We start from the raw sequence: 26,341 nt of genomic DNA, 5'->3' as shown, positions 1-26,341 counted from the left end.
CACCTAGCACCATGCCTGGCAAATAGTAATATCTCAAAATAATGTTTGTTAATGATAATTAAATTGGTCTCCTGGAAAAGGCACTCATTCTAAATGCCCAAATGAAGTCCCATTACCTTGGTGAAGCCTTCCATGGCTACTTCAGCCTCCATTTCTCCCTTGCTCCTGAATTTCTATACTACTTTTATCTATGCCACATGGCTAGGCACTGTCCTATACCTAAACCAAATACACAGTATCCTATACCTAAATACTTTTTACCTAAATATGCTTAACTGTTATGCCACCAGGCTCCTTTTCTTTGAGGGTACTATGTTGTTATTTGAATCAATTAGTACTGAATGGAGAAAATATTGAAGTTTTCAAAGATTTCACTTTACTTGAATCCACAATCAACGCCCATGGAAGCCGCAGTCAAGAAATCAAACGATGTATTGCATTGGGCAAATCTGCTGCAAAATACTTCTTTAAAGTGTTAAAAAGCAAAGATGTCACTTTGAGGACTAAGGCATGCCTGATCCAAGCCATGGTGTTTTTAATCACCTCATATACATGCCAAAGCCAGACAATAAATAAGGAAGACCAAAGAATTGATGTCTTTGAATTATGATGTTGGCAAAGAATACTGAATATACCATGGACTGCCAGAAGAACAAACAAATCTGTCTTGGAAGAAGTACAGCCAGAATGCTCCTTGGAAGCGAGGATGGTGAGATTTCTCTTCAAGTACTTTGGATACGTGATCGGGGGACCAGTCCCTGGAGCAGGACATCATCCTAGGTAAAGCTGAGTGTCGACAAAAAACAGGAAGATCTTCAGTGAGATGGATTGACAAAGCGGTTGCAACAACAGCCTCAAACACAGCAACAACTGTGAGGATGGTGTAGGACCAGGCAATGTTTCATTCTGTTGTACACAGGGTTGGAACTGACTCACTGGCACCTAACAACAACATACTTAAATATAAGGAGTCCTGGTGGCACAATGGTTAAGCGTTCAGCTACTAACTAAAAGGTTAATGGCTCGAACCCACCCAGTGGCTCCAGGGAAGAAAGACCTGGCAACCTGCTTCTGTAAACATTACTGCCTAGAAAACCATGTGCGGCAGTTGTACTGTGCCATGTGGGGTCAAAATGAGTCAAAAATTGACTTGATGGCACCTAGCAACACCATCACCACCTAAATATAAGGAGTCCCTTGTTGGTAAAAATGGTTAAGTGCTTGACTACTAACCAAAAAGCTGGTGTTTCAAACCTACCCAGAGGTACCTCAGAAGTTAAGGCCTGGTAATATGCTTCCAAAAGGTCACAGCCTTGAAAATTCCATGGAGCAGTTCTACTCTGCACACATGTGGTCACTATGAGTTGTAATTGACTTGATGGCAACCAACAACACCACCTAAATACTCTAATGATGACAACTTTAAAACATTAAATAGTGTAATTTTAAGCTATCTTATTTTTATAGGAAAAAATAACTGGGAAAAAACTAGTACGCTGTATACCTACTGTGCCTTAGGTCAGCAAGACAGTGAAGGCCAGACACAGCCATCTAATTATGCTAAGGGGTAATGAAGCTAAAAAAGATCCTCACTGGGCAAACTGGCATCATTTAGTGGGATATTACAGACAGAAGAGGAAAACAAGGACTAGACCCAGACTTGGAGGAAAGAAGAATGACAGACAAGTGGAAGAGGCCTTAGTAAGAAAAATTTGTGCACAATAGGAAAAAAAAAAAAAAAAAAAAACAGTTGCAGACTAACGCTTTTTATTTTTGCCAGCTCACAATTACCCAGCTGTCCTGCACCTCTGCAGAACATCCAAGGCTAGGCTAAGCTTCAGCCCTTTTAGTTTCTTTGTGGGAAAAAATAACCCTTGCAGCAAGGAGGGAGTTATGGTACTAGGATCCTGATAATTATACCACCATTAAAACTGAAAACATATATGATTTTTGAGAAAGACTTTTTGATAATTTTGTAATCTCTGAATTTCATCATGGGGAGGCCAAATATTTTCTCATCTCTTCTATGGCCTAATTTGATTGACAAAGCCTTAAGGTGTAAGTACACAAGAGTTTCTACACTGGGCTGGGCTCCAATTTTGTTTCCATTCCAAGACACGGTCCTTACCTTGATCGGGTTTACAGGTGAGAAAGGCAGCCAACTAGGCTAGCGATTGCATAAAGTATGAAAAGTTCTGTGACAGGGCAAGTATGGGAACAGACAGCAAAAGCATATTACTAGTCTATACTCTGAAGTCAGAGTGACCTGTCTAAATCAAATCTTGTTTCCAGCAAAAATTTATTCAGCACCTGCTATGTGCCAGGCGCTATGCTAAGCATGGGAATATAATTAATCACAGGTGGCAGAAATAAAACATGTAATTTCAAGTGCAATGAATACTACAGCAAATGCTTTGTAAGCAGTGATGCAGCACAGGTCAGAGATTTCCATAAGAAAATAACAACATCCAGGCTGAGATGTGAGAATTATTAGGTAGGAGTTAGCTGTGTGTTAGTGTATAAGGGGGAATGTAGAGGACAGGGAAGGGAGGAAGAGCTTCCCATTGCTCTCTGGATAAAATCTAAACTCCCTAACGTGGTATAAAAGGCCTTTGTGGTGTGACCCTTTTCTACCTCTCCATTTGGATTTGAGTGTGTAGAATGGATTGGAGAGCGGAGCAAGGCTACATCCTGGGAGATAGTTTGGAGACTGTTGCGGTAATCAGATGATAGTTTTCCTAAGCTCAGGCATTGATTGCATGTGGATAGATAATTTCTGGATGTTCACCAGAAACTGGACTGAGTTGTTTTACTTTGTCCCCCCTTACAAAGACCCATACAACTCATATGGTTGAGAGGTAAGAGGCACCAGGCTCAGCTGGGGACTCTCCTCTGTACCTAGAGGGGCTCTCATGATTTTTCCACTGCAAATCCATGTGACAAGCAAAGCCAGAGCAAATCCAGATTTGTGAACTATTTTACCATACGCCCAGAGAGAAAACACAGTTGTGAGGACATGTAGGTTGGCTATGTCTGAGTAATAGTGGTTTGTCATTTATGTAGAGAAGATATTTGCATTGTGTCGACATTTATTTGTTGGTTATATGTGTGGGTAGATGCCTCATACAAAAAAAATTCTGCCTGAAAAATGAGAAGAAGAGGGCTTTCAATGCTAGTTAGCACTCCTTGAGCATACCTTGGCTAAGGGAGCAGGGAGAAATCATAAAAATCGGGATGAATAATCAGCACATAGATAATTAAGAACTATTCTGAAGTTATGAAGAATTAAGTAGAATGTAGTTCCAGTTAGAGTCACAGGGACAAGAAAGCATTGTGGTTGGTTCCTGACAAAGAGGTGTTTCTGGGTCTCCTTATCTCTTTATCTTTACATAATTTGGGAAAGCTTGGGAACACTGGGGCCCAACGGGGGCTTGATTGGGAAGGTTGTACCTAAGCTTTAGTACCTGGAAAGATTGTTTTGATGAACGTCTTTAGTGCTTGCAGTTCCACCAGCGACTTATTCCTCTTGATTTTGGCCAGCAGGGTGTATCCACTCCCAAACTTGTTCTTGAGATACTGTGGACTGCCTAGGCACTTGAACTTCCCATTTTCCATAACAGCCAGTCTTGTACACAGAGCCTCACATTCTTCCATACTAGGAGAATAAGGGCAAGACAGAGGTAGCACTGGAGAGGCCCACCATGGTGGGGTACAGCTACGACACTCTGAGTCAGGAAAGACCTGCTGTAACTGTTATTTAGGACCCATACAAGGTTTGGGGGACAGAAATAGTCAAAATAAAAACAGAAACCAAGTGGCGCATGCTGAAATCTGCAATGTGAGTTAGCCTCGACTTATTTCTACTTCCCCACTTAAGAATGTTCAGAGATCTCATCTAAGGACCCTGGGTTATTTCCTCTGGCAGAAATCACTCACTGTACTTTCTCCAGGGACGTTAACAGACCCCGGAGAAGTTATTACTGACCTATGTTCTTAGCCTCAACAAAGTCCTCATGGTACCAAATATAACTCCCCCTCCCCCCCATCAAGATACGAGTCACACCTATGGGAGATTATGACAATGGCCTTGCTGGACTCACGAATCCGTGAGACTGTGTCCCAGAGGAGGCGTCGGGCCACAGGATCCATGCTGGAGGATGGCTTATCCAGGAAGATGACGTCAGGCTTTCCCAGCAGAGCAATACCGGTGCTTAGCTTACGTTTGGCGCCACTACTACGTAGGCAAGGTTTAAAGAGAAAAGTTGGTAAGAAGGAGAGGAGATTATAAATTGTATTAATTCCTACATATATATCTAATGCTGAGAAGCTTAGTAAATATCATGAAATATGTCCTATACTTGTTCTTAGCAGTATTTTTATATATTTACATTATATACTCTGTCATATAGTGTCACTGAGTCAAAATTAACTTGATAGCACACAACGTAAGTGTATTATATATGTATATGCACACACACATGTATATGTATGTATGTATACATATCTAACACATCTAACATACTTCTACAGACAACCTCATTTGTGTCTTTATTGTTGGCAAATGAGTCCTGGAAGCATCTTAGTGCACTACACTTTTTATCCACTCTGGATGAGAATTTGACTTTGCCTAACTCTCTAGGTATATTTCTCCTTGTAATTAGACAGTGTTAACTACGTGACCAGGCAACACTGCTTAGGGTAAAAATGAATTAATAAAGTACACCTAGACTGGGAGAACTAGAAGCACCTGACAAATCATTTTTTTAAAATAATATTTTTAAATTTCTTATGATTTTACATCATGAGATTTAGTTCAGTGGGCTCAGCAGGGTGGTTCTTTTGCTCTTCATAATATTTTTGTTAGGTGCCATTAAGTCAGTTCCAATTCATAGCGACCCTATGTACAACAGAATTAAACCCTGCCCAGGTTCTGTGCCATCCTCACAACTGTTCCAGTGTTTGAGCCCACTGCTGCAGCCACTGGATCAATCCATCACGTTGAGGGTCTTCCTCTTTTTTGTTGACCCTCTGCTTTACCTAGCATGATGTTCTTCACCAGGGACTGGTCCCTCCTAATCATATGTCCAAAGTATGTGAGACAAAGTCTCAACATCCTCACTTCTAAGTAGCATTCTGATTGTCCTTCTTCCAAGACAGATTTGTTTGTTCTCCTGGCAGTCCATGGTATATTCAATATTCTTTGCAAACACCATAATTCAAGTGCATCAATTCTTCTTCAGTCTCTTATTCGTGGTCCAGCTTTGACACGTGTATGAGGTGACTGAAAATACCATGGCTTGGGTCAGACACATCTTAGTCCTCAAAGTGACATCTTTTTTTTTTTTTAACATTTTAAAGAGATCCTTTTTTCCCCATATATTTATTACTTATTGAATACTAACTTCAAATGAAGAAGGATCAGTAGTTGGAAAACATGGTGATAGAAACAATGCCGGAGATTGCATGATAGAATTTTGCAAGACCAATGACTTCTTCATTGCAAATACCTTTTTTCAACAACATAAAGGGTGACTATACACATGGACCTTGCCGGATGGAATACATAGGAATCAAATTGACTACATTTGTGGAAAGAGACAATGGAAAAGCTCAATATCATCAGCCAGAACAAGGCCAGGGGCTAACTGTGGAACAGACCATCAATTGCTTATACGCAAGTTCAAATTGAAGCTGAAGAAAATTAGAACAAGTCCACGAGAGCCAAAGTATGATTCTGAGTATAGCCCACCTGAATTTAGAGACAATTTCAAGAATAGATTTGACGCACTGAACACTAATGACCGAAGACCAGACGAACTATGGAAGGACATCATACATGAAGAAAGCAAGAGGTCATTAAAAAGACAGGAAAGAAAGAAATGATCAAAATGGATGTCAGAAGAGACTCTGAAACTCAGTCTTGGATGTTGAATAGCTAAAGCAAAAGGAAGAACTGATGAAGTGAAAAAGTTAAACAGAAGATTTCAAATGGCAGCTCGGGAAGACAAAGTATTATAATGACCATGTGCAAAGAGCTGGAATTAGAAAACCAAAAGGGAAGAACATGGTTGGCATTTCTCAAGCTGAAGAACTGAATAAAAAATTCAAGCCTTGAGTTGCAATAGTGAAGGATTCTATGGGCAAAATACTGAACAACGCAGGAAGTGTCAAAAAAAGATGGAAGGAGTTCACAGAGTCACTGTACCAAAACTAATTGGTCAAAGTCCAACCATTTCAGGAGGTAGCTCTCTTAGTCACCTAGGGCTGTTATAACAGAAATTCCACAAGTGAATGGCTTTAACGAAGAGAAATTTATTCTCAGAGTCTAGGATGCCAGAAGTCCGAATGCAGGGTGCCAGCTCCAGGGGAAGGCTTTCTCTTTGTTGGCTCTGGGGGAAGGGACTTGTCATCAATCTTCCCTGGGCAAGGAGCTTCTCAGCGCAAAGACCCCAGGTCCAAAGGATGTGCTATTCTTCTGGCTCTTGTTTCTTGGTGGTTTGAAGTCCCCATGTTTCTCTGCTTGCTTCTCTCTTTTATATCTCAAAAGAGATTGGTTTAAGACACAACCTAATCTTGTAGATTGAGTCCTGCCTCATTAACATAACTGCCTCTAATCCTGCCTCATTAACATCATAGAAGTAGGATTTACAACATGTAGAAAAATCACTTCAAATGACAAAATGGTGGACAATCACAAAATACTGGGAATCATGGCCTAGCCAAGTTGACACACATTTTTGGGGCATACAATTCAATCCATAACATGATGAAGAACCGATGGTACTGAATGAAGAAGTCCAAGCTGCACTGAAGGCATTCATAAAAAACAAGGCTCCAGGAGTTGACGGAATACCAATTGAGATGTTTCAATAAACAGATGCAGCGCTGGAAGTGCTCACTTGTCTATGTCAAGAAATTTGGAGGACAGCTAGCTAGCTGGCCAACAGGCTGGAAGAGATCCATATTTATGCCTATTCCAAAGAAAGGTGATCCAACCAAATGTGGAAATTATTGAACAGTATCATATACAAGTAAAATTCTGCTGAAGATCATTCAAAAGCGGCTGCAGCAGTACATAAACAGAGAACTGCCAGAAATTCAAGCCGGATTCAGAAGAGAACCAGGGATATCAATGCTTATGTCAGATGGATCCTAACTGAAAGGAGAGAACACCAGAAAGATGTTTACCTGTGTTTTACTTCCTATGCAAATGCATTCAACTATGTGGATTGTAACAAATTACAGAAACACTGCAAAGAACAGGAATTCCAGAATGCTTAGTTGTGCTCATGGGGAACCTGTTCGTAAATCAAGAGGCAGTCGTTTGGATAGAACAAGAGGATCCTGCATGGTTTAAAGTCAGGAAAGGTGTGTGTCAAAGTTGTATCCTCTCACCATACTTACTCAATCTGTATGCTGAACAAATAATCCGAGAAGCTGGACTATATGAAGAACAGGGTATCAGGATTGGAGGAAGACTCATTAACAACCTGAGTTATGCAGATGAAACAACCTTGCTTGTTCAAAGTGAAGAGGACTTGAAGTACTTACTGATGAAGATCAAAGAATACAGCCGTCAGTACGGATTATACCTCAACATAAAGAAAACAAAAATCCTCACAACTGGACCAGTAAGAGAAAAGACTGAAGTCGTCAAGGATTTCATTTTATCTGGATCCACAACCAACACACATAGAAGCAGCGGCCAAGAAATCAAATAACGCATTGCACTGGGCAAATCTGCTGCAAAAGACCTCTTTAAAGTGTTAAAAACAAAAGTGTCCCTTTAAGGACTAAGGCACACCTGGTCCAAGCCATGGTGTTTTCAATTGCCTAATATGCATGTAAAAGCTGGGCAATGAATAAGGAAGATGGAAGAAGAATTGATACCCTTGAGTTATGGTGCTGATGAAGAATGTTGACTATATCATGGACTACCAAAAGAATGAACAAATCTGTCTTGGAAGAAGTACGGCCAGAATGCTCCTTAGAAGTGAGGACGGCGAAACTTTGTCTCACCATACTTTGAACATGTTATCAGGAGCAACCAGCTCCTGGAGAAGGGCATCATGCTTGGTAAAGTAGAGGGTCAGCGAAGAAGAGGAAAACCTCAATGAGACGGACTGACACAGTGGCTGCAACAATGGGCTCAAGTATAACAATGATCATGAAGATGGTGGACTGGGCAGTGTTTGTTCTGCTGTACACAGGCTTGCTATGAGTTGGAACTGACTTGATGGCACCTAACAACAACAACAACTTCAGGTTCTCTTTAGGGTCCCTCTTTCACTTTATGGCAGATACTCCTCCCTTTATACCCTCCACAACCCTGGCCAGTACCCAAACTTTTTTAAAATTTTTATTGTGCTTTAAGTGAGAGTTTACAAATCAACTCAGTCTCTCATATAAAAATTTATGTACACCTTGCTACATACTCCTAGTTGTTCTCCCCCTACTGAGACAGCACACTCCTTCCCTCCACTCTCTCTTTTCTGTCCATTCAGCCAGCTTCTGATCCCCTCTGCCCTCTCATCTTCCCTCCAGACAGGAGCTGCCACGCAGTTTGTGTCTGCTTGATCCAAGAAGTTCACTCTTCACCAGTATCATTTTCTATCCCATAGTCTAGTCCAATCCCTGTCTGAAGAGCTGGCATTGGGAATGGTTCCTGTCTTGGGCTAACAGAAGGTCTGGGGACCACGACCTCTGAGGTCCTTCTACCCAGACTTTTTTTTTTTTAGATTTTCATTAAAAAATTTATACCCCAATTTTTTTGCGACACTGGTTGCAATCCCCACAATGTGTCAGCATTCTCCCCATTTCCCTGTCTACCCTGGGTTCTCAGTAACTATTCATCTAGTTTTCCTGTCTCTTCCTGCCTTCTCGTCTTTGCTTTGGGCAGGTGTTGCCCATCTAGTCTGTATACTTGATTGAACTAAAAAGCATGTTCCTCACGTGTGTTATTGTTTGTATTATAGGCCTGACTAATCTTTGGCTGAAAGGTGGACTTTGGGGGTGGCTTCAGTTCTGAGTTAGTTGGGTGTCTGGGGACGTAGTCTCAGGGGTTCCTCCAGTCTCTGTCACACCAGTAAGTTTGGTCTTTTTTTGTGAATCTGAATTTTATTTTACATTTTTCTCCCGCTCTGTCCAGGACCTGCTACTGTGATCTCTATTAGAGTGGCTGGTGGTGGTAGCTGGGCACCATCTAGTTGTTTTGGGCTCAGGCTGGTGGAGGCTGTGGCTCACGTGGCCCATTAGTCTTTGGGCTAGTATTTTCCTTGTATCTTTGGTTTTCTTCATTCTCCTTTGTTCCTAATGAGATGGGACCAATAGATGTAACTTAGGTGGCTGCTGATGAGTCATTCTGTAGGCTTCCTTGAGTGAGTGAACCTTGTCACTTGTTAGGCTTGTTCCTTCTGGAAGCTATGCCTAGGGAATTGTCTTATGAGAGATATAGGCTCCGATGGGGTACGGGGCTTCTAAGCCAGGGAGGTTCCCACACCTAGCCAAGGTGGGTTTTGTCTTCTTGCATCTGAATTATGCTGCAAGGACTCCCACAGAAGAGCAGTACCTGACACTGCCCAGATGGCATGCACATTTCCTGTCCTATATGCTTCCGAGTAGAAAGGTGCCAAGTATGGCCTACGACAGTCTTGTGAGTTGAATGTTGAAGCTAAGGCCACGCAGTGCTGGGCTTGCAGAGGATCCCAGAACTGTAGGGAAGTACATTTTAAAAATGGGTGAAGGCTATAGAAGGGATTGATGAGGTTAGAGCAATTCTCACAGATGGGATTCTGTGCTGAGTGACCATCAAAGCCTCTGTTACTGAAGAGACCTCATCCTTGCCTAGAACAAGCTCTTTCTCAAATTAGAATGGGTAAGAAAAAGCTGTGCTGGCAAGACATTGTCTTACCTGAAGTTCTTGATGAGTTTATCTCCAAAGGCACCCAGGAAGAGTGCACTTAGCATGTTTTTAACATAATCAGGAATATAGTGCTCGGAAACTCCCCAAAGACGGGCATGCAGGGCCAGCATCTCATATCCTGTCAAGTGTTCCAGCAAAGGGTCATATTGGGGGCAGTAGCTGATTCGTTGACGAATCTGAAACAAGAAAGCGTCTGGGAGTAATGGACCCAAGGTAGGAGGCTGGACTGAACATGTATTGAGGAACATTTGAGAAATAGAAAACTTCGATAAAGTGCCTCTTCATTTTATCAAGGTTTGCTCCCTACCACTTTTGCCACTGTGAATCATCTGCAGCTGTGGCCTATTAGTGGGGAATGCTATAGTAATCTCCAATTAAAAACTGGTTCAATTCCAAGACATAACTATTTATCGAGCCCCTGCTATGGACTACATGCTATGCAAAGTACTTTATAATCTTTCTGGGAAGAGTATGTCTGTTGGTTGGTCTGTCTTTCTCTCTCTCTCTCTCACACACACGGGAGATAATAAACTGAGATAGTATATGTCAAAGTACCTCTAAATGAGTGGTATAATCAAAGTTTGACGGAAGAGAAAATGTTGGGGACATGGAGCCGTTTTCAAATGAAGGGTTTTCATGCTGAGGAGGAATTGCTATGATGGCATACTTATGGCTTCAAGGGAGACAAGTTTAAAATGGGTACTTAAAAAAAAAAACCTTTAATACAGCCATTCAGAATTGAAGTGTCCTCCCTTTAAGTATCTTACTTTCCGCTGCAGTATGGGATTGACTTGAGGATAGCAAAGCTCAGAAACCTACAGGTGTAAAGTAACGGTGTGGAGTGGTCAGGTATGCAATGAGTGGTGGAGTCTGTGGTGAAAAGGAAAATAAATAGCCATTCAGGTGAGGTAGCTACCAGTTAGTCGTAGCCAATGTTGCCATGTAGGAATTCAGATCAGTACTGCCAAGTCTTCTTTTTTAAAAGAAGCTAGAAATTATTTTATGAGTTGATTTAAAAATATTACCAAAAACTTTATAACCTACTTGGTATAAATTTGGCTTGTTTGTGACCTCTTCACTAAACAAACTCTTGGTGGAGAAGATTAAAACTCTGGCTGCCTAATCTGAGATTTGACGTCCTAACTTTTAATGATATTCTAAACTTGACATTTATTATTGTAATAGCCATAATCAGCAGAGGTAACTAATCCTATAGAGCCACTTGAGACAAATTACTGTTAGAGTCAGTAACTAGGAGTAATGAATAAAAAACAGAATCTATGGGAAATGGCCATATCTGGAAATACCAATATATATTTAAGCAAAGTCCTTGTGACAGGTACAAATAAAAGTGAAGTAGTTACAACAGTAATTCTTCATCTTTTTTCTTTGTAATCATGTAGAAAATATCCTATTCTATTTATGGGTAAGGACATCATCTATGCATTCCACAGTGACCATGCTGACTCAAAGGAATGTGAGCCAGGCTTAGGGAGAGAGGAATGTATTTGCTTAGAGAAATAAATCATCCCTTCAACCTCTGGCCAGATTACATTTCAGAAATAAAGAAGCCACTGGAGGGTAAAGGTGGAAGAGGACCTATATCAAAGAAGAAGCTCTTACTCTAAATTTTAGGCTTCTCATTACTGCTCTTCTAACTTCTTAGGAGGCTAAAACAAAACCTTCCCCCTTTGAGGCTAATTTTTATTACTCTGTCCTTTAATTTTCCTTGCACTGTCATTTATTGGCCCTGCATTCAACAAAATGCCTCAGTTTTCCTCTTCCAAATTTGTCCATCTTGGACTATCTCTAAGCCTTCGTGGATGAACTCCTCCTTACCCTAGCCACCAAAGTTTGTTGATCTTCTCAGCTTTAATAATCTTCATGTCCTGTCTACCTCAACTCCCTTTTCTTCTTATCACACAGGAACACTCTAGCTCTGAATACACCCTTTGGTTCTGTTATGCCAAACTACCTGTATTTCTTTGAATATATACATTCGCACACCTCTTTTCCTCTGCATGTTTTCATTTCCCCCAGGAATGTTTGACTTCTCCCTTCCCCCACCACCTCCTGCCTAATGGCTAACGTCTATTTATTAAAACCCTGGCCTAGACTTTGTCCGAAAGGTTTTCCCTGACTCCTGTCCATAACAGACTGGGTATGTGTGTCATTTCTGTGCTCTGTAGCACAACATGCCTACTTTATCATACAATGTGCCAGATTATATTAAAATTGTTTTTATTTTTCTCATCAGTCTCTTCCACAAGTGTGTGAGATCACTGAGTGCAAGGACCATGTTTTTTATCTCTGTAATCCCAGCAACGAGCATAATGCTAGAAACATAATTCACACGTATAAATTTGTTGAATGGTCTAGGGGTATGGAAAAGATCATCCTGGGGAGAATGAAGCTTCCAGTACAGTGTTCTTCCAGATAAAAGTGATAAAGGTAGCCTGTTGTTGTTAGATGCCGTCAAGTTAGTTCTGACTCATAGTGACCCTATGTATAAAAGAATGAAATGTTGCTCAGTCCTGCGCAATCCTCACAATAGTAGGATGTTTTGAGACCACTGTTGCAGCCACTGCGTCTGTCCATCTCGCTGAGGGTCTTCCTTTTTTCCATTGACCGTCTACTTTACCAACCAAGCATGATGTCCTGCTCCAGGGACTGATCCCTCCTGACAACATGTCCAAAGTATGTGACACATAGTCTCGCCACCCTTGCTTCTAAGGAGCATTCTGGTTGTACTTCTTCCAAGACAGGCTTGTTCGTTCTTTTGGAAGTCCATGGTTTATTCAGTATTCTTCACCAACACCATAATTCAAATGTATCAATTCTTCGATCTTCCTTACTCATTGTCCGGCTTTTGCATGCATATGATGTGACTGAAAACACCACAGCTTGGGTCAGGCACGCCTCAGTCTTCAAGCGAATCTTTCCTTGTCAACACTTTAAGAGGTCTTTTGTAGCTGATTTGCCCAATGCAATGCATCTTTTGATTTCTTGACTGCTGCTTCCATGGGTGTTGATTGTGGATCACTGGTTTTGCTTCTCTAGAGAGGCCACCCTAAGATACTCTTCAACTTATTTTAGTAGCTGATAGGAGCTTTATCTGTCTTGATTCAAGACATTGGATTTTAGTGATAGAAAGGTTGCTAAAGTGTGCTCATACCCATGGGATAGGTGAAAACTAGATAAACAAAGCCCAAAACAACAACAATAAAAAAAAAGCTGATGGTGATTGGGGAGAGAGAGCTCATTTTTCTTGAGCCTGATTACAGGTAATCTTCTATGAGATAATAATAAGCTAGTTGGGTCTCGGTCTGGTATTTATATTCCAAGAACATCAGGAGATACTCTCCAGTCACATTCCAGAATGAGGCTTTCATTTTTCTGCCATTTCTACTCAAACCTCTATAGCTGGCTGCTTTTTTTTTTTTTAAAAGAGTAAATTCATTACCCATCCAATAAATCAAAATAGCATACTCTTAGTGTTCATTATATTCCAGGCACTATTATATGTGCTTTTAAATATTAAAAAACCACAGCTAACATCATACTCAATGGTGAAAGACTGAACGCTTTCCCCCTAAGATCAAGAAAAGGACACCTGATTTCATTACTGCTATTAAATGTTTTATTGGAAGTTCTACCCAGAGCAATTAGGCAACCAAAAGAAATAAAAGGCATCCAAATCAGAAAGGAAGAAGTAAAACTATCTCAATTCACAGATGACATGATCCTATATATAGAAAATTTCAAAGAATTCACAAGAAAGCTACTAGAACTAATAAATGAACTCAGCAGAGGTGCAGGGTACAAGATCAACACCACCAAAATCTGCTTTCTGTACACTAGCAATAAACAAGCTGAAAAGAAAATTCAGAAAACAATTCCATTTACAATAGCATCTAAAAGAACAAAATACCTAGGAGTATATTTAACCGGGGGGGGGGGGTGAAAGACTTATATACTGAAAACTGAACAATACTGTTTAAAGAAATTAAAGACCCAAATAAATGGGTTTTCTTTTATTTTCGTGTTCAGGGCTTGGAAGGCTTAATATTGGTAAGATGTCAATACTACCCAAAGTGATCTACAGATTTAGTGCAATTCCTATCAAAATTCTATCAGCCATTTTTTTTTGCAGAAATGGAAAAGCTGATTCTCAACTTCATATGAAACTGCAAGGGGCCTTCAAGAGCCAAAACAATCTTCAAGAAGAAAAACAAAGTAGGAGGGCTCAAATTTCCTGATTTCAAAATGCACTATAATGCTACAGCAATCAAAACTGTGTGGTACGAACTGATATATGCACACCCATGTTCAGTGCAGCACTGTTTACAATAGCAAAAAGATGGAAGCAACCAAGGTGCCCATCAACAGATGAATGGATAAATAAATTACGGTATATTCATACAATGGAATACTATGCATCGATAAAGAACAATGATGAATCCATGAAACACTTTATAACATAGAGGAATCTGGAAGGTATTATGCTAAATGAAATTAGTCAGTTGCAAAAGGACAAACATTGTATGAGACTACTATTATCGAACTCAAGAAACAGTTTAAACAGAAGAAAATATTCTTTGATGGTTACGAGTGGGGAGGGAAGGAGGGAAAGGGGTATTCACTAATTAAATAGTAGACAAGAACTAATTTAGGTGATGGGAAAGACAACACACAATACAGGAGAGGTCAGCACAACTGGACTAAACCAAAAACAGTTTCCTGAATAAACCTAATGCTTCGAAGGCTAGGGTAGCAGGGGCGGGGGTTTGGGGACCATGGTTTCAGGGGACATCTAGGTCAACTGGCATAATAAAATCTGTTAAGAAAACATTCTGCATCCCACTTTGGAGAGTCGAATATGGGGTCTTAAATGCTAGGAGGCAGCCATCTAAGATGCATCAACTCGTCTTAACCCACCCACCTGGAGCAAAGGAGAATGAAGAACACCAAAGACAAAAGGTAATTATGAGCTTAAGAGACAGAAAGGGCCACATAAATCAGAGACTACATCAGCCTAATACCAGAAGAACTAGATGGTGCCCAGCTACAACCGATGACTGCCCGGACAGGGAACACAACAGAGAACCCTTGAGGGAGCAGGAGAGCAGCGGGATGCAGACCTCAAATTCTTATAAAAAGACCAGACTTAATGGTCCAACTGAGACTAAAAGGATCCCAGAGGTCATGGTCCCTAGACCTTCTGCTAGCCCAGGACAGGAACCATTCCCAAAGCCAGCTCTTCAGACAGGGATTGGACTGGACTTTGGGATAGAAAATGATACTGGTGAGGAGTGGGCTTCTTGGATCAAATAGACACATGAGACTATGTGGGCAGCTCCTGTCTGGAGGGAAGATGAGAGGGCAGAGGGGGTCAGAAGCTGGCTGAATGGACACGAAAATAGAGAGTGGAGAGAAGGCGTATGCTGTCTCATTAGGGGAAGAGCGACTAGGCATATAAAGCAAGGTGTGTATAAATTTTTGTATGAGAGACTGACTTGATTTGTAAACTTTCACTTAAAGCACAATAAAAATTAAAAAAAAAAAAGTACAGGCCAGATTTGGCCTACAGGTCATAGTTGCTGACCCCTGCGATACAGAAAAACAAAACAAAACAAAACTGTGTGGTACTGGCATAAGGACAGGCATACTGACCAACAGAATCGAACTGACAGTCCAGGAATAAGCCCGTACATTTATAGCCAATTGATAATTGACAAGGGTACCAAGTCCATTAAATGGAGAAAGAACAGACTCTTGAACAGTGGTGTTGGGACAACTGGATCTCCAAATGCAAAAGAATGAAGTTGGACCCATACCTCACAGCATATATAAAAATCAACTCAAAATGGATCATTTACCTAATGTAAAAATTAAAACCATAAAACTCTTGGGATAAAACATAGGGGTAAATCTTGAAGACCTTGTTTTTGACAACGGATTCTTAGATATGACACCAGATGCAAGAGCAACAAAAGAAAAAATAGATAAATTGGACTTCATCAAAATTAAAAACTTTTGTTTATCAAAAAGCTTTATTAAGAGAGTGAAGAGACAACCTATAGAATGGGAAAAATATTTGCTAACCATATGTCTTAGTCATATAGCACTGCTATAACAGAAATACCACTAAGTGGATGGCTTTAATGAGGAGAAATGTATTTTCTCAGTCTAGTAAGCTACAAGTCCAAACTCAGGGTATCGGCTCCAGGGGAAGGCTTTCTTTGTCCACCGGCTCTGGAGCAAAGTCCTTCTCATCAATCTTCCCCTGGACTAGGAGCTTCTTCGCACAGGAACCCCATGTCCAAAGGGTGCGGTCTGCTCACCCCCCTCTCCTTGTATCTCTTGTAAGATAAGAAGTAGTGTACGCCACATCCCAGGGAAACTCCCCTTATATTGGATCAGGGATACGACTTGGGCAAGGGTGTTACATCCCACCCTAATTCCCCTTAACATAATCCAATCTTGCCTCATTAACTACAGGCAGAGATTAGGATTTACAAAACAGGAAAATTACAGTCACAAAATGGAGGACAACCACACAATACTGGGAATCATGGCCTAACCAAGTTGACACATACTTTTGGGGGACACAATTCAATTCATGACACCATATACCTGATAAGCGTATAATATCCAGAATATATAATGAACTCCTACAGATCAACAAAAAAGACAAAAAACCCTAATCAAAATTGGGCAAAGGACTTGAAAAAACTTTTCTCCAAAAAAGACACAAAAATGGCCAAAAGTCAGGGAAAAAGATGTTCAATGTCATTAGTTATCACGAAAATGCAAATAAAAAACACAATGAGATACGATTTTATACCCACTGGGGTGGCTATTATCGGAAACATGGAAAATAGCTGTTGGGGAGGACGTAGAGAAATTGGAACCCTCGTGCATTGCTTCTAGGGAGTGTAAAATGGTGCAGCTACTCTGGAAAACAGTTTATTGGTTCCTCAAAAAGTTAAACATAGAATTACATCAGGCCCAGCAATTCCACTCCTAAGTATATACCCAAAAGACTTGAGAGAAGAGACTCAAACAGATAATTGTCTGCCGAAGTTCACCGCAGTGTTATTCACAATAACCAAAAGGCAGGAACAACCCAAGTGTCCATCAATTAATGAATAACGAAAATGTGGTATACACATACAACGAAGTATTATTCAGCCATAAACAGAAATGAAGTTCTGATACTTGCTAGACATGGCAAGTATCAGAACCTTGAAAACATTACGCTAAGTGAAATAAGTGAGACACAAAAAGTGAAATCAGTCAGCAACAATGTCAAATATTGTAGGATCCCAATTATATGAAATATCTAGAATAGGCAAATGCATAGACACAAAATTTATAGTTGTTACCAGGCATGAGGGTGGGAGAGGGGAGAATGGGGAGTTATTGCTTAAGGGGTACTGAGGTTCTGTTTGGGGTGATGAAAAATTTTTGTAAACAGATAGTGATGATGGTTATACAACATGATGAAAGTAATTACAGCTAAATTAACTAATGCCATTGAATTATACACTTAAAATTTATTAAAATAGCAAAATTTTTGTTATATACATTTTACCACAATAAAAAAATACTTTTCAGAAAATTTGGATTGGGGGACAAAAGTTTTAAACTTAGGTTCACTATAATTTTGTATATACAATTCAGTAGTACTTGCCTATGCCTGGCCATATTTAAATAGCCATTATGCTTTCTCTTACTCATAGTACAAAATAACAGAAGCTACAGGATTTCTACCAATTAAAAAAATTAATCCGTATAATAACTCTATGAGCTATTCTATCCTGCTTTCCAGATGAGGCAGCAGAATAAGCTGCCCCAGGTCATAAATTAGTAGGAGTCAGAGTTGGGATTTATAACTCAGCCAATCAGGCTCCCCATTTCTAGTTCAATGTCCCTTATATGTCCTATACTGTCACATGTCCTGTGGCTTCTACTGTGGTTAAGACAAATGCAGACCTCCCCTCAAGAAGCTTACAATCCAGCGGGAAAGAAATGTTTTTCCTTCACCAGGAGTTCTCCATACAGCCTTTCTTGCTGGGATTCTGGGAGAGAATTAAACACTACAGAAAATGACTTGAGGGACTATTTTCTCAGTTCTTCCAAGGATAGTACCTATCTCCTACCACTATGGATGCAAAGGAGAGAAGATAATTTGTTACATACATTAGGATAAATTCTCCCCGAAGCCTAGGCGAAAAGAGTTGAAACACTTTTAAATTCTAATGAGCGGACAGCATCTTACCTTTTGTATGTTTTTGCTGATATTTTTGTCATCAAATATGACCTCCCCAGAAGTGATGGTCTCATCTCCAGTCAACATTTTGAAGATGCTGCTCTTCCCAGCTCCACTGAAGCCTAGCAGCCCAAAGCACTCTCCTTTATGAACTGCCAAGGTGAGCCTATTTACCGCCACAACAGGCACCCATTGAAAATATATCTAAGGAAACATATAGGAATCTTTAAGTCTACAACTGTAGCCAGTTCTAATTTCTGGGGCAGCCACCCTCTAAGCCCTGGTGCCTTCTCCCCACCAAAACAGAGGAAGAAATCAACTATCCTGATTAAGTGACATTTCCATTAGGTTTCTGACAGAATAACACCATCACAATGAACTATACCTTTAAGAGCTCTTTAAGGATCAGAGGACTGTTCAAGGATGACAGGTTTCCTGGGGGACACTCCAGGACTTTGTCTTGTTCATCCATCACATCGTAGTCATCAGGCACTAAAGATGACCTGTCACTGACCTGTACCTACATTCCCGAGACAAGGATCACAGCTGTGAATACTCTTCAGGCAGAGCAGACTTAACCATTAGGTCCTGGTAAGCACAGTGACTAGGATCCACAATAGTTTTAGGGGCCAACAAAAATATTTTCATCTTTTTTTAGTCAGAAAAAGAAACATAATTGAGCTTGAATTATATTTGAAATTTTACTAACACAGTCATAATATACGTGTGTGTGTCTATATATATACACACACACACACATAAACCCATTGCTGTCAATTCTGACTCATAGCGACCATATATGTATATATATATGTGTGTGTCTGTATATATATATATATAAAATTTTTTTTTAATGGAAGAAGAGGCCCACAAAGGCAAAAGTATCAGAGGATCCATTAAAGTCATATTGTAGTCCTGCCCTTAGGCACCTAGCCCAGCTTGTGCTGGAGCTAGAAAACTACAAGGACTTAAGTGAGGGGAACTGCATCTTCTAAGACAGGGGTTCTGTGAAGGTCTTACAGTTGGCTTCCTACTCATCGTCTCAGCTCTCCCATACTCTTACCTTCCATAGGTTTGTTGTCATTGAAGAAAATTTAAAATGGTAGGTAATTAAATTAATCAATCTTTTCCATTATAATTTCTAAGTTTTCTCCACATATTCTTTTAGTAGCTTTACAGTTTCATCTTTTATGTTTAAATCATTGATCCATTTGGAGTTTAATTTGGCATAATCGTCGATAGAAGGTTTTGGAAATTCAGGACATACAGCTATGGTTATAGTTACTTGCTTTCTCTGGGAAGAGAGATCTAACACAAAGCTAGAGGCATACCGAAAACATTTTTTGTATGATTAGAAAAAAAAGCATCTAAGATTTCAGTGTTGATCTACAGTGTGAAGATATTTTAAAAATTGTCCTTTAGGAGACTGCTTTTAGAGACACTTGAATCCATTGTTAAGAACACTTATAAGATGTATAATCTCTCCATTGGGTAATTGTAATGCTACTGGCTGGGATCACAGATGGCATGTAGTCATTTAGGGTGGTCAACCTTTCCAGTTTGCCAGGGATTAGAAGGTTCCCCCAGGATGTGCAGTCAATAACAAAGAGAAAATGGGCTTAGAATTCTAAATTTTCCAATCGAGGGTGCTGCCAGGAAGACTGCCATTTGAAAAAAACTGTTCAAATAACAAATGTTCAGATATTTAACATGGGTACAAAGACAATATACTTAATACAAATCATATATACAAAAAAGAAGTGAGGGGTTTTCTCATTCCAGCTGTCTATGGGCTTCATTTTTGAGAACAGGAGAGAAGAAATTGTTGCCAGCCATAAAAACCAAAGTGAGGGGACATTTCTGACTTAAAGACAGAAAATCTGGCTTTTAACCTACTTGTTACTGAGACACTGGGCTCCTTGGAGTGAGGGGCTTGAATATGAGCTCTCAATTCATGAAAAATGACAAAATTTATTATCAGAGCCATTTTCTGGGTGCAAGGCGGTTGAAGCTGTGTCAGAGAGACTCTTCATTCAGTATTCATAAGTTAGATGCTAAACTACTCACCATCTTTCGTTTTTTGAGGAAGTGACAATACAGAAGATTAGAGTAAAGAGATCTAAATGTCAAGAGGTTGATCTCAATAATGAAAAGCAGGATGAGAAAAAGGAAGCCTGTGACAATCATGGCGGTCACATATTTTCCAATCCCATGACCTTCGAATCCATAATAGTTCTCTTCATATGTAATGTCTGGGACAGATAAAAGGAGATGTGCTCATTTTAATGTGTGGGGAAGACTCACTCCACTCACTTTACTTGTCAGGTTTGTGAAGTTTGGTTTTTTTTTTAAATCAATTTTTCTTTTACTTTTTTCAAAGGCATGAGTACATAAAGACTATATTACTTGAGGCAATAAATGTGAGGCTTGAGCCTATGTGAACAGAAGTTACTGTTGCAATCAAATAAACTTAAGATAATATTAATGTCATATATGTGATTACGCATTTCCTGTTGAGCTGCATGGTAACCAGGCATATGTCATAATCAGTTCATTAATTTATCCTTTTTATATATTTAAACCAAATATAATTTTCATTATGTCTGTCAATTTATAATTCCCACTTCTCAAAGAACTGTCCTCTAATTTCCTTCTTCTTTCAAAGATCACAGAGTAGATTCCCCAAGATCCATGTCTGGCTGCTTGACCTCCATCTGCCTGACTTAGGGGTATGTATATAACCCAACTGGGTTAATGAGATTCTCTCAATTGCATTCTGAAACTGGTACAGTGCAGTCAGGCTCTTTGTGTGCCTCAGGTGTAAGTTGTGGAGCTATGGGCAGTTATGTGGATTAGGAAAAGCACTCACCAGAAAGAAAGAAGAACCAAGGAGGTGTGTAGAGAGAGGCTGAGATGAGAAACAGAAAGAAAATACTGCTTCCAGTTTCCCCTGAGATTAGACTGCATTCCTATCAGTACTCTTGGCATCCATGAGATGGCCCTTTATCATTAAAATAATCGAAATACTCTTACTTTTAAACTTAGTTTAAAAATTCGTTTTCTCCTCCTTTAGGTTTATAATTGCAGTCAATATCCACAATGAACAACGTATAGTTGAATTCTTACATCTCTCTCTTATACAGAGGCACGCATTAAAAGAATGGAAAATACTCCTCAATATCCTGGATATCCGATCCCTGTGCCACCTTGATCAATGTTGGGACTCCTCCTATTCCTCCCACACAGTCACTATTTTACTGACCCATGTTTTCCCAATTACTCTAAAATGATGAATGTAAAATTACCCATAAACTCAGACTTTCCTTTAAGAGTACTCAGGCATTTCTTTCTCTCCCAAATATCATTAAAACTTTTCCTCTTGTGCCTGATATTATTTTAATAGTTCAAAACACTCCACTTTTCATTTAGGGATGAGGTTTAACATGCAAATATAGAAGGGCACTAGAGCCTATTCACAGAGGAATATAATGGATTAGTAACGGAATCTTTTAGAACACATTTGTAGGTTACAGTTAGTAAAGATCCTGGGTGCTTCAAGTCTCTGATATCTCAGCTTCCTCTGAATTCAAGACTAGCTGATACTCCTGAACCTATTTGCTAATTTTCCCCCATATTACTAAAGTAGCATAAAGCCAGGGCAGAAGGCAGTGAGACTCCACTTTGGCAACAGGGCCATATCCTGTACTTGAGGTCACTAAACTTTCTTACTGGGGTCTCTATTTGCTGTTTTTCCCAGAGTGCCAGCTTGAGTTCTAATCCCTGCTCCTTACGAAGCTTGCCTATATGGAATTCTGACCCTTTCCTATCCCTCCTTGCTATGCTACTTCCCTGAACTGTTTCCTATAATGAAATCATGGTCAGTGCATGTTGAATCTCCCTGACTTTCTGATCTGTTGCTGAGACTATTGCATTAATGAAGTTCCTAAAAGGCGGCTGTCTGACCCTATCCTATCTTCCTGCCTCTCAAAAGCTGGCGTACTAGGAAGCTTACCAAGAATAAGCTCTATTTCTCTTCCATCATGTTTAGATGAACAGAAGCTACATGTTGAGGTATTCTGGGTCAGCCAGGTAGATCTATGGTACATGCAGTTTGGAGAAAGTTTCCCATCACTCCTCTATAGTCCCTCAAAATGATTCGGGTTTATTTGGGGGCTAAGGGAACAAGTGGGTATGTATCAGGTCTACAGAGAGTGATTCTCATAGAGCTGAACTAATTCACCACTATTGCAGTTCCTGCTCTGGTAAGCAGTGATTCTCTGTATCAGTCTGACTGTCTCTCCAGTTTTTGGGGTGGCAGTGCTATTGCAGTTTTTAAAGGTACTGTATGACTACAATATGGAGACTAACATTTCAGAGATAAGTACTAGACTTTATGAATAAAAGAGCCAGATAAATTAACTTGGTGGTCAAGATTGTTTTTTTTTGCTCTATTTCCCTACCTTTTATTAATATTTCCATTTCTATGAAAATGTCATCAGCTCTATCCTTTCAGGACAGTCAATAAATGAGTAGCCCATTTCATTAGCAAGTGAACTGACAGCCAAGTGCTATGTGCTAATATAATATAATATAATATAATATAAAAATATTAATATATTAATAATTAATATAATATAATAGCAGTATCTATAAAGATTTAAAAAAAAGAAAAGGAAACTGGACTTAGGGAGTCCAGAAAGCAGAGTTTATAACAGGACTTTGAACTGGTTTGGAACCTGTTTGGAACAGTTAAGTAACTTCCAACGTAAATGAGGGCAGTGTAGGTGTCTCGGATCAGGCTCCTGAAACTTTCAGGATCCATGAGGAGACTGGATTATTGGCAGGACTGTGAAGAGTGACACACATGCAAAGTGGTACAGTCAGCCGCCATCTTTGAGTGGGACACTGTTGTTTGTTTCCTCCTTGGGTCAAAATCCTAAGGGCAACAGATTTGGTTGCCATGCAACATGTACACTGCCCTCATTATGTCAGCAATTACTGAACTGTTCTGAACCAGTTCAAAGCCTTGGTTTCTAAGCCTCGTGGGACTATCCAGAGTAAATACGAGTTCAGATCAACACTAACAGTCCATGATATTTTTGTTGTTTCCTTCCCCTCTTATTCTTGAAGATATCCACAATAAGAGAGGTAGTTGTAGCTTTAAGGCTTCAAGAGAGGAGAATGTCTCTTAGCGGCCCCACATCATGCACCGTTGGTTTCCTGTGAGCAGTCAGGCAAGTGGTAGAGCTGTGAGAAGTAGGACTCTGGGGCCATACTGCTTAGGTCCAAGTCCCAGCTCTAACACTCCTACTGACTGAGATTTTGGAAAGTGTTTTTAGTCTCTCTGCCCCAGTTTCCACATCTGTGGAAGAGCTGTAAGTATAAGAATAATACTTACGTACACATCATGAGGCAGTTATAAGAATTAACATGGATAAAGCCTTTAGAACAGGGCATGGCTCATAGAAAGCAGTCAATAAATGTTAGCTATTGGTGGTTGTCAAAATCCTAAGGGTGCCACAACTCCTTAGTGTTTACTTCTAAGTAAACATCCTCAGGATCACCTTTTGAATAGCAATACAAGAGTCAGATGAACACACAATTTACCCCTTTTAATCTTTTAAGGTGTAAAAGGGGTTTACAGAGATTTCTCCAAGTGGGGAAATGACTTCTACACTAAAAATGTCACCTGTAGACATTCTAGATGTTCTTAGAAAAAGCCTTCTTGAGTCAGAATCAACTGGACGGCAATGGGTTTAGTTTTATTTTTTGCTACTTAAATGTGGAGTGCTAGAGAAAGAAGGGATTAGTTGCTACTAGTGACAAGGGAGGCCTGTGGTACTCACTATTCATATTACAATCTTCAGAGGAACTGGCAGCGCAATATCTCTGGGTTCGGAAGTTGTCGTAGAATCCACTGATGGACTTTCCCAGGTTGTGAGTGGGAAACAGGAAGGATGTACTGACCAATATTTGGTTGAATCTACCCAAATCTATCACTAGGATACAAAATTTGTAAATTAATTTCCATTGCAGAAAATCCCTATGAAGTTAGCACATCACAAAGTTCCAGATGATTTTTGAAAATCTTCAGTTAGGTCCCAATAAACTTTCCCCTGTCATGAAGTTCAGAGTTCTAAGAAAGCCTCAGGTTATATACTACTACTCAGGGTGAAGAGGAACAGTACCCAGTTCTCCAGTCCCTGGGTCCAAAGGAAACCTGAGTCTGCTTACAATCCAAGGGGGTGGCATACATACATGGGTAGGAAGGCTCGATGTAATGGATATGATGCAGGACATTGCTGAAGCTAGTACTTCAGTCTTGTGCATTACTCTAAAAATTATGGTTGGGATAGATGTAAAGGTGGACAGGAGTTAAGAGTTTGGGTTCCAGAGAGTCTGGGGGTCAGTGATTTTCTAAGACAGTCAATCAACGGTCCATTATTCCACTACTGGAAATTTATCCTAAGGAAATTATCTAAAATACAGAAAAGCTTTATGCATAGAGATGTTTGTTTACTACATCTTTCATTATAAATAAGACATTGGAAGTAATCTAGCTGAACAGAAACAGCCAAATTACGGCAAATCTATTCAATAAACATTATGTGGCTATAAAATATTAAGAGTTATGATAGCACAGGAAAAGACATATGTCATACAAAGTGTGGTAGGCAGAATTCTAAGATGGCCCACAATATTCTGGCACCCTGACGTCCACACCTTGTGTAATACCCTCCCCTTGAGCGTGGGTTGTTGTTGTTACATGCCGTCGAGACAGTTCCGACTCATAGTGACCCTATGTACAACGGTAGGTGGGACTGTGAATATGATGGATTTCATTCCCATGGTTAGGTTATGCTACATGACAAACAGCAAGAGATTCTACAGATGTCATTAAAGTCCCCAATCAGCTGACTCTGAGTTAATCCAAAGAAAGCTTTATTCAGGGTGGGCTGTTAAAAGGGACTGGGCCCTTCCTGAAATCACAAAGATAGGATGTGAGAGTCTCCTGCTGGCCGTAAAGGAGCAAACTGCCATGTTGGGAAGAGGGCCTCGTGGCAGGGAACAGTGAGTGGGTGGTCTCTTGGAGCTGAGAACTGCCTTGCCTGACAGCCAGCAAGGAAGTAGAGAGCTCAGTGCTACAACAGCAAGTAACTGAATTCTTCCAACAACCAGTGGGCTTGGAAGAGGACCCTAACCCTCAGATGAAATTGCAGCCCTGGGCAATGCCTTGATTTCACCCTGAGCAGCAGACCCAGGTAACCAGCATCTGGACTCCTGACCCATGGAAACCATGAGTTAATAAATTTGTTATTTTTAAACTTCTAAGTTTGTAGTAATTTGTTACACAGCAATAGAAAGCTAATATACAAATAAAAACAGAAAATTGTGTATCTAATGATTTCATCAATATAAAATAATGGTTAGATAAAAGCAGAAAAAGATATTAAATTCTTTCAAGTAGCTGTCTCTGGCAAGGATTAAGAGTATTTTTTTTTACTTTTTTATATTTTCCAATTGTCTATGAGGAAGAAGGAAATTAGGTTACATAGGCTTCCCGGGTGTCCAGAAGAAGGAAATAGTAAGGAAATAAAAGCCTCAATGAATGCTCAAAGAGCTTTCCCAGAAATCTAATCCCATGAAATCACTCTGTGAAGACAATCTAAATCTCCCATATCCTGGCCCACAAGGCCCTTCAAGGTCTGGCCCCTGTGCACCCCTCCAGACCATCTTATTCCTTTCAGACAATGCTCCAGGTACAATGAACTTTTTTTCTGTTCCTTAGACCATGCAAAGTTCATTCCTGTTTTAAGATCTTTCACTACCTTTTCGTCAGCCTGAAATATTCTTTCACCAAATCCTCATATGACTCGCTGCATATCAAAGAGGCCACCTAGACTAAAATAGTTCTCAAAAAAAACCCAAACCCATTGCCATTGAGTCGGTTCTGACTCATAGTGACCCTACAAGACAGAGCTGAACTGCCCCATAGAGTTTCCAAGGAACAACTGGCAGATCTGAACTGCTAACCATAGCTCGCCATAGCTCTTAACCACTGCACCACCAGGGCTCCTAAATAGTCTTCAGTCACTCTCTATTGGGTAAATCTCTTATTTTTATCACAGTGATTATTATTACTT

Source organism: Elephas maximus, chromosome 12, assembly GCF_024166365.1.
Source record: "Elephas maximus indicus isolate mEleMax1 chromosome 12, mEleMax1 primary haplotype, whole genome shotgun sequence".
Taxonomy (NCBI): Eukaryota; Metazoa; Chordata; class Mammalia; order Proboscidea; family Elephantidae; genus Elephas; species Elephas maximus.
Note: the sequence above shows the minus strand (reverse complement) of the source record.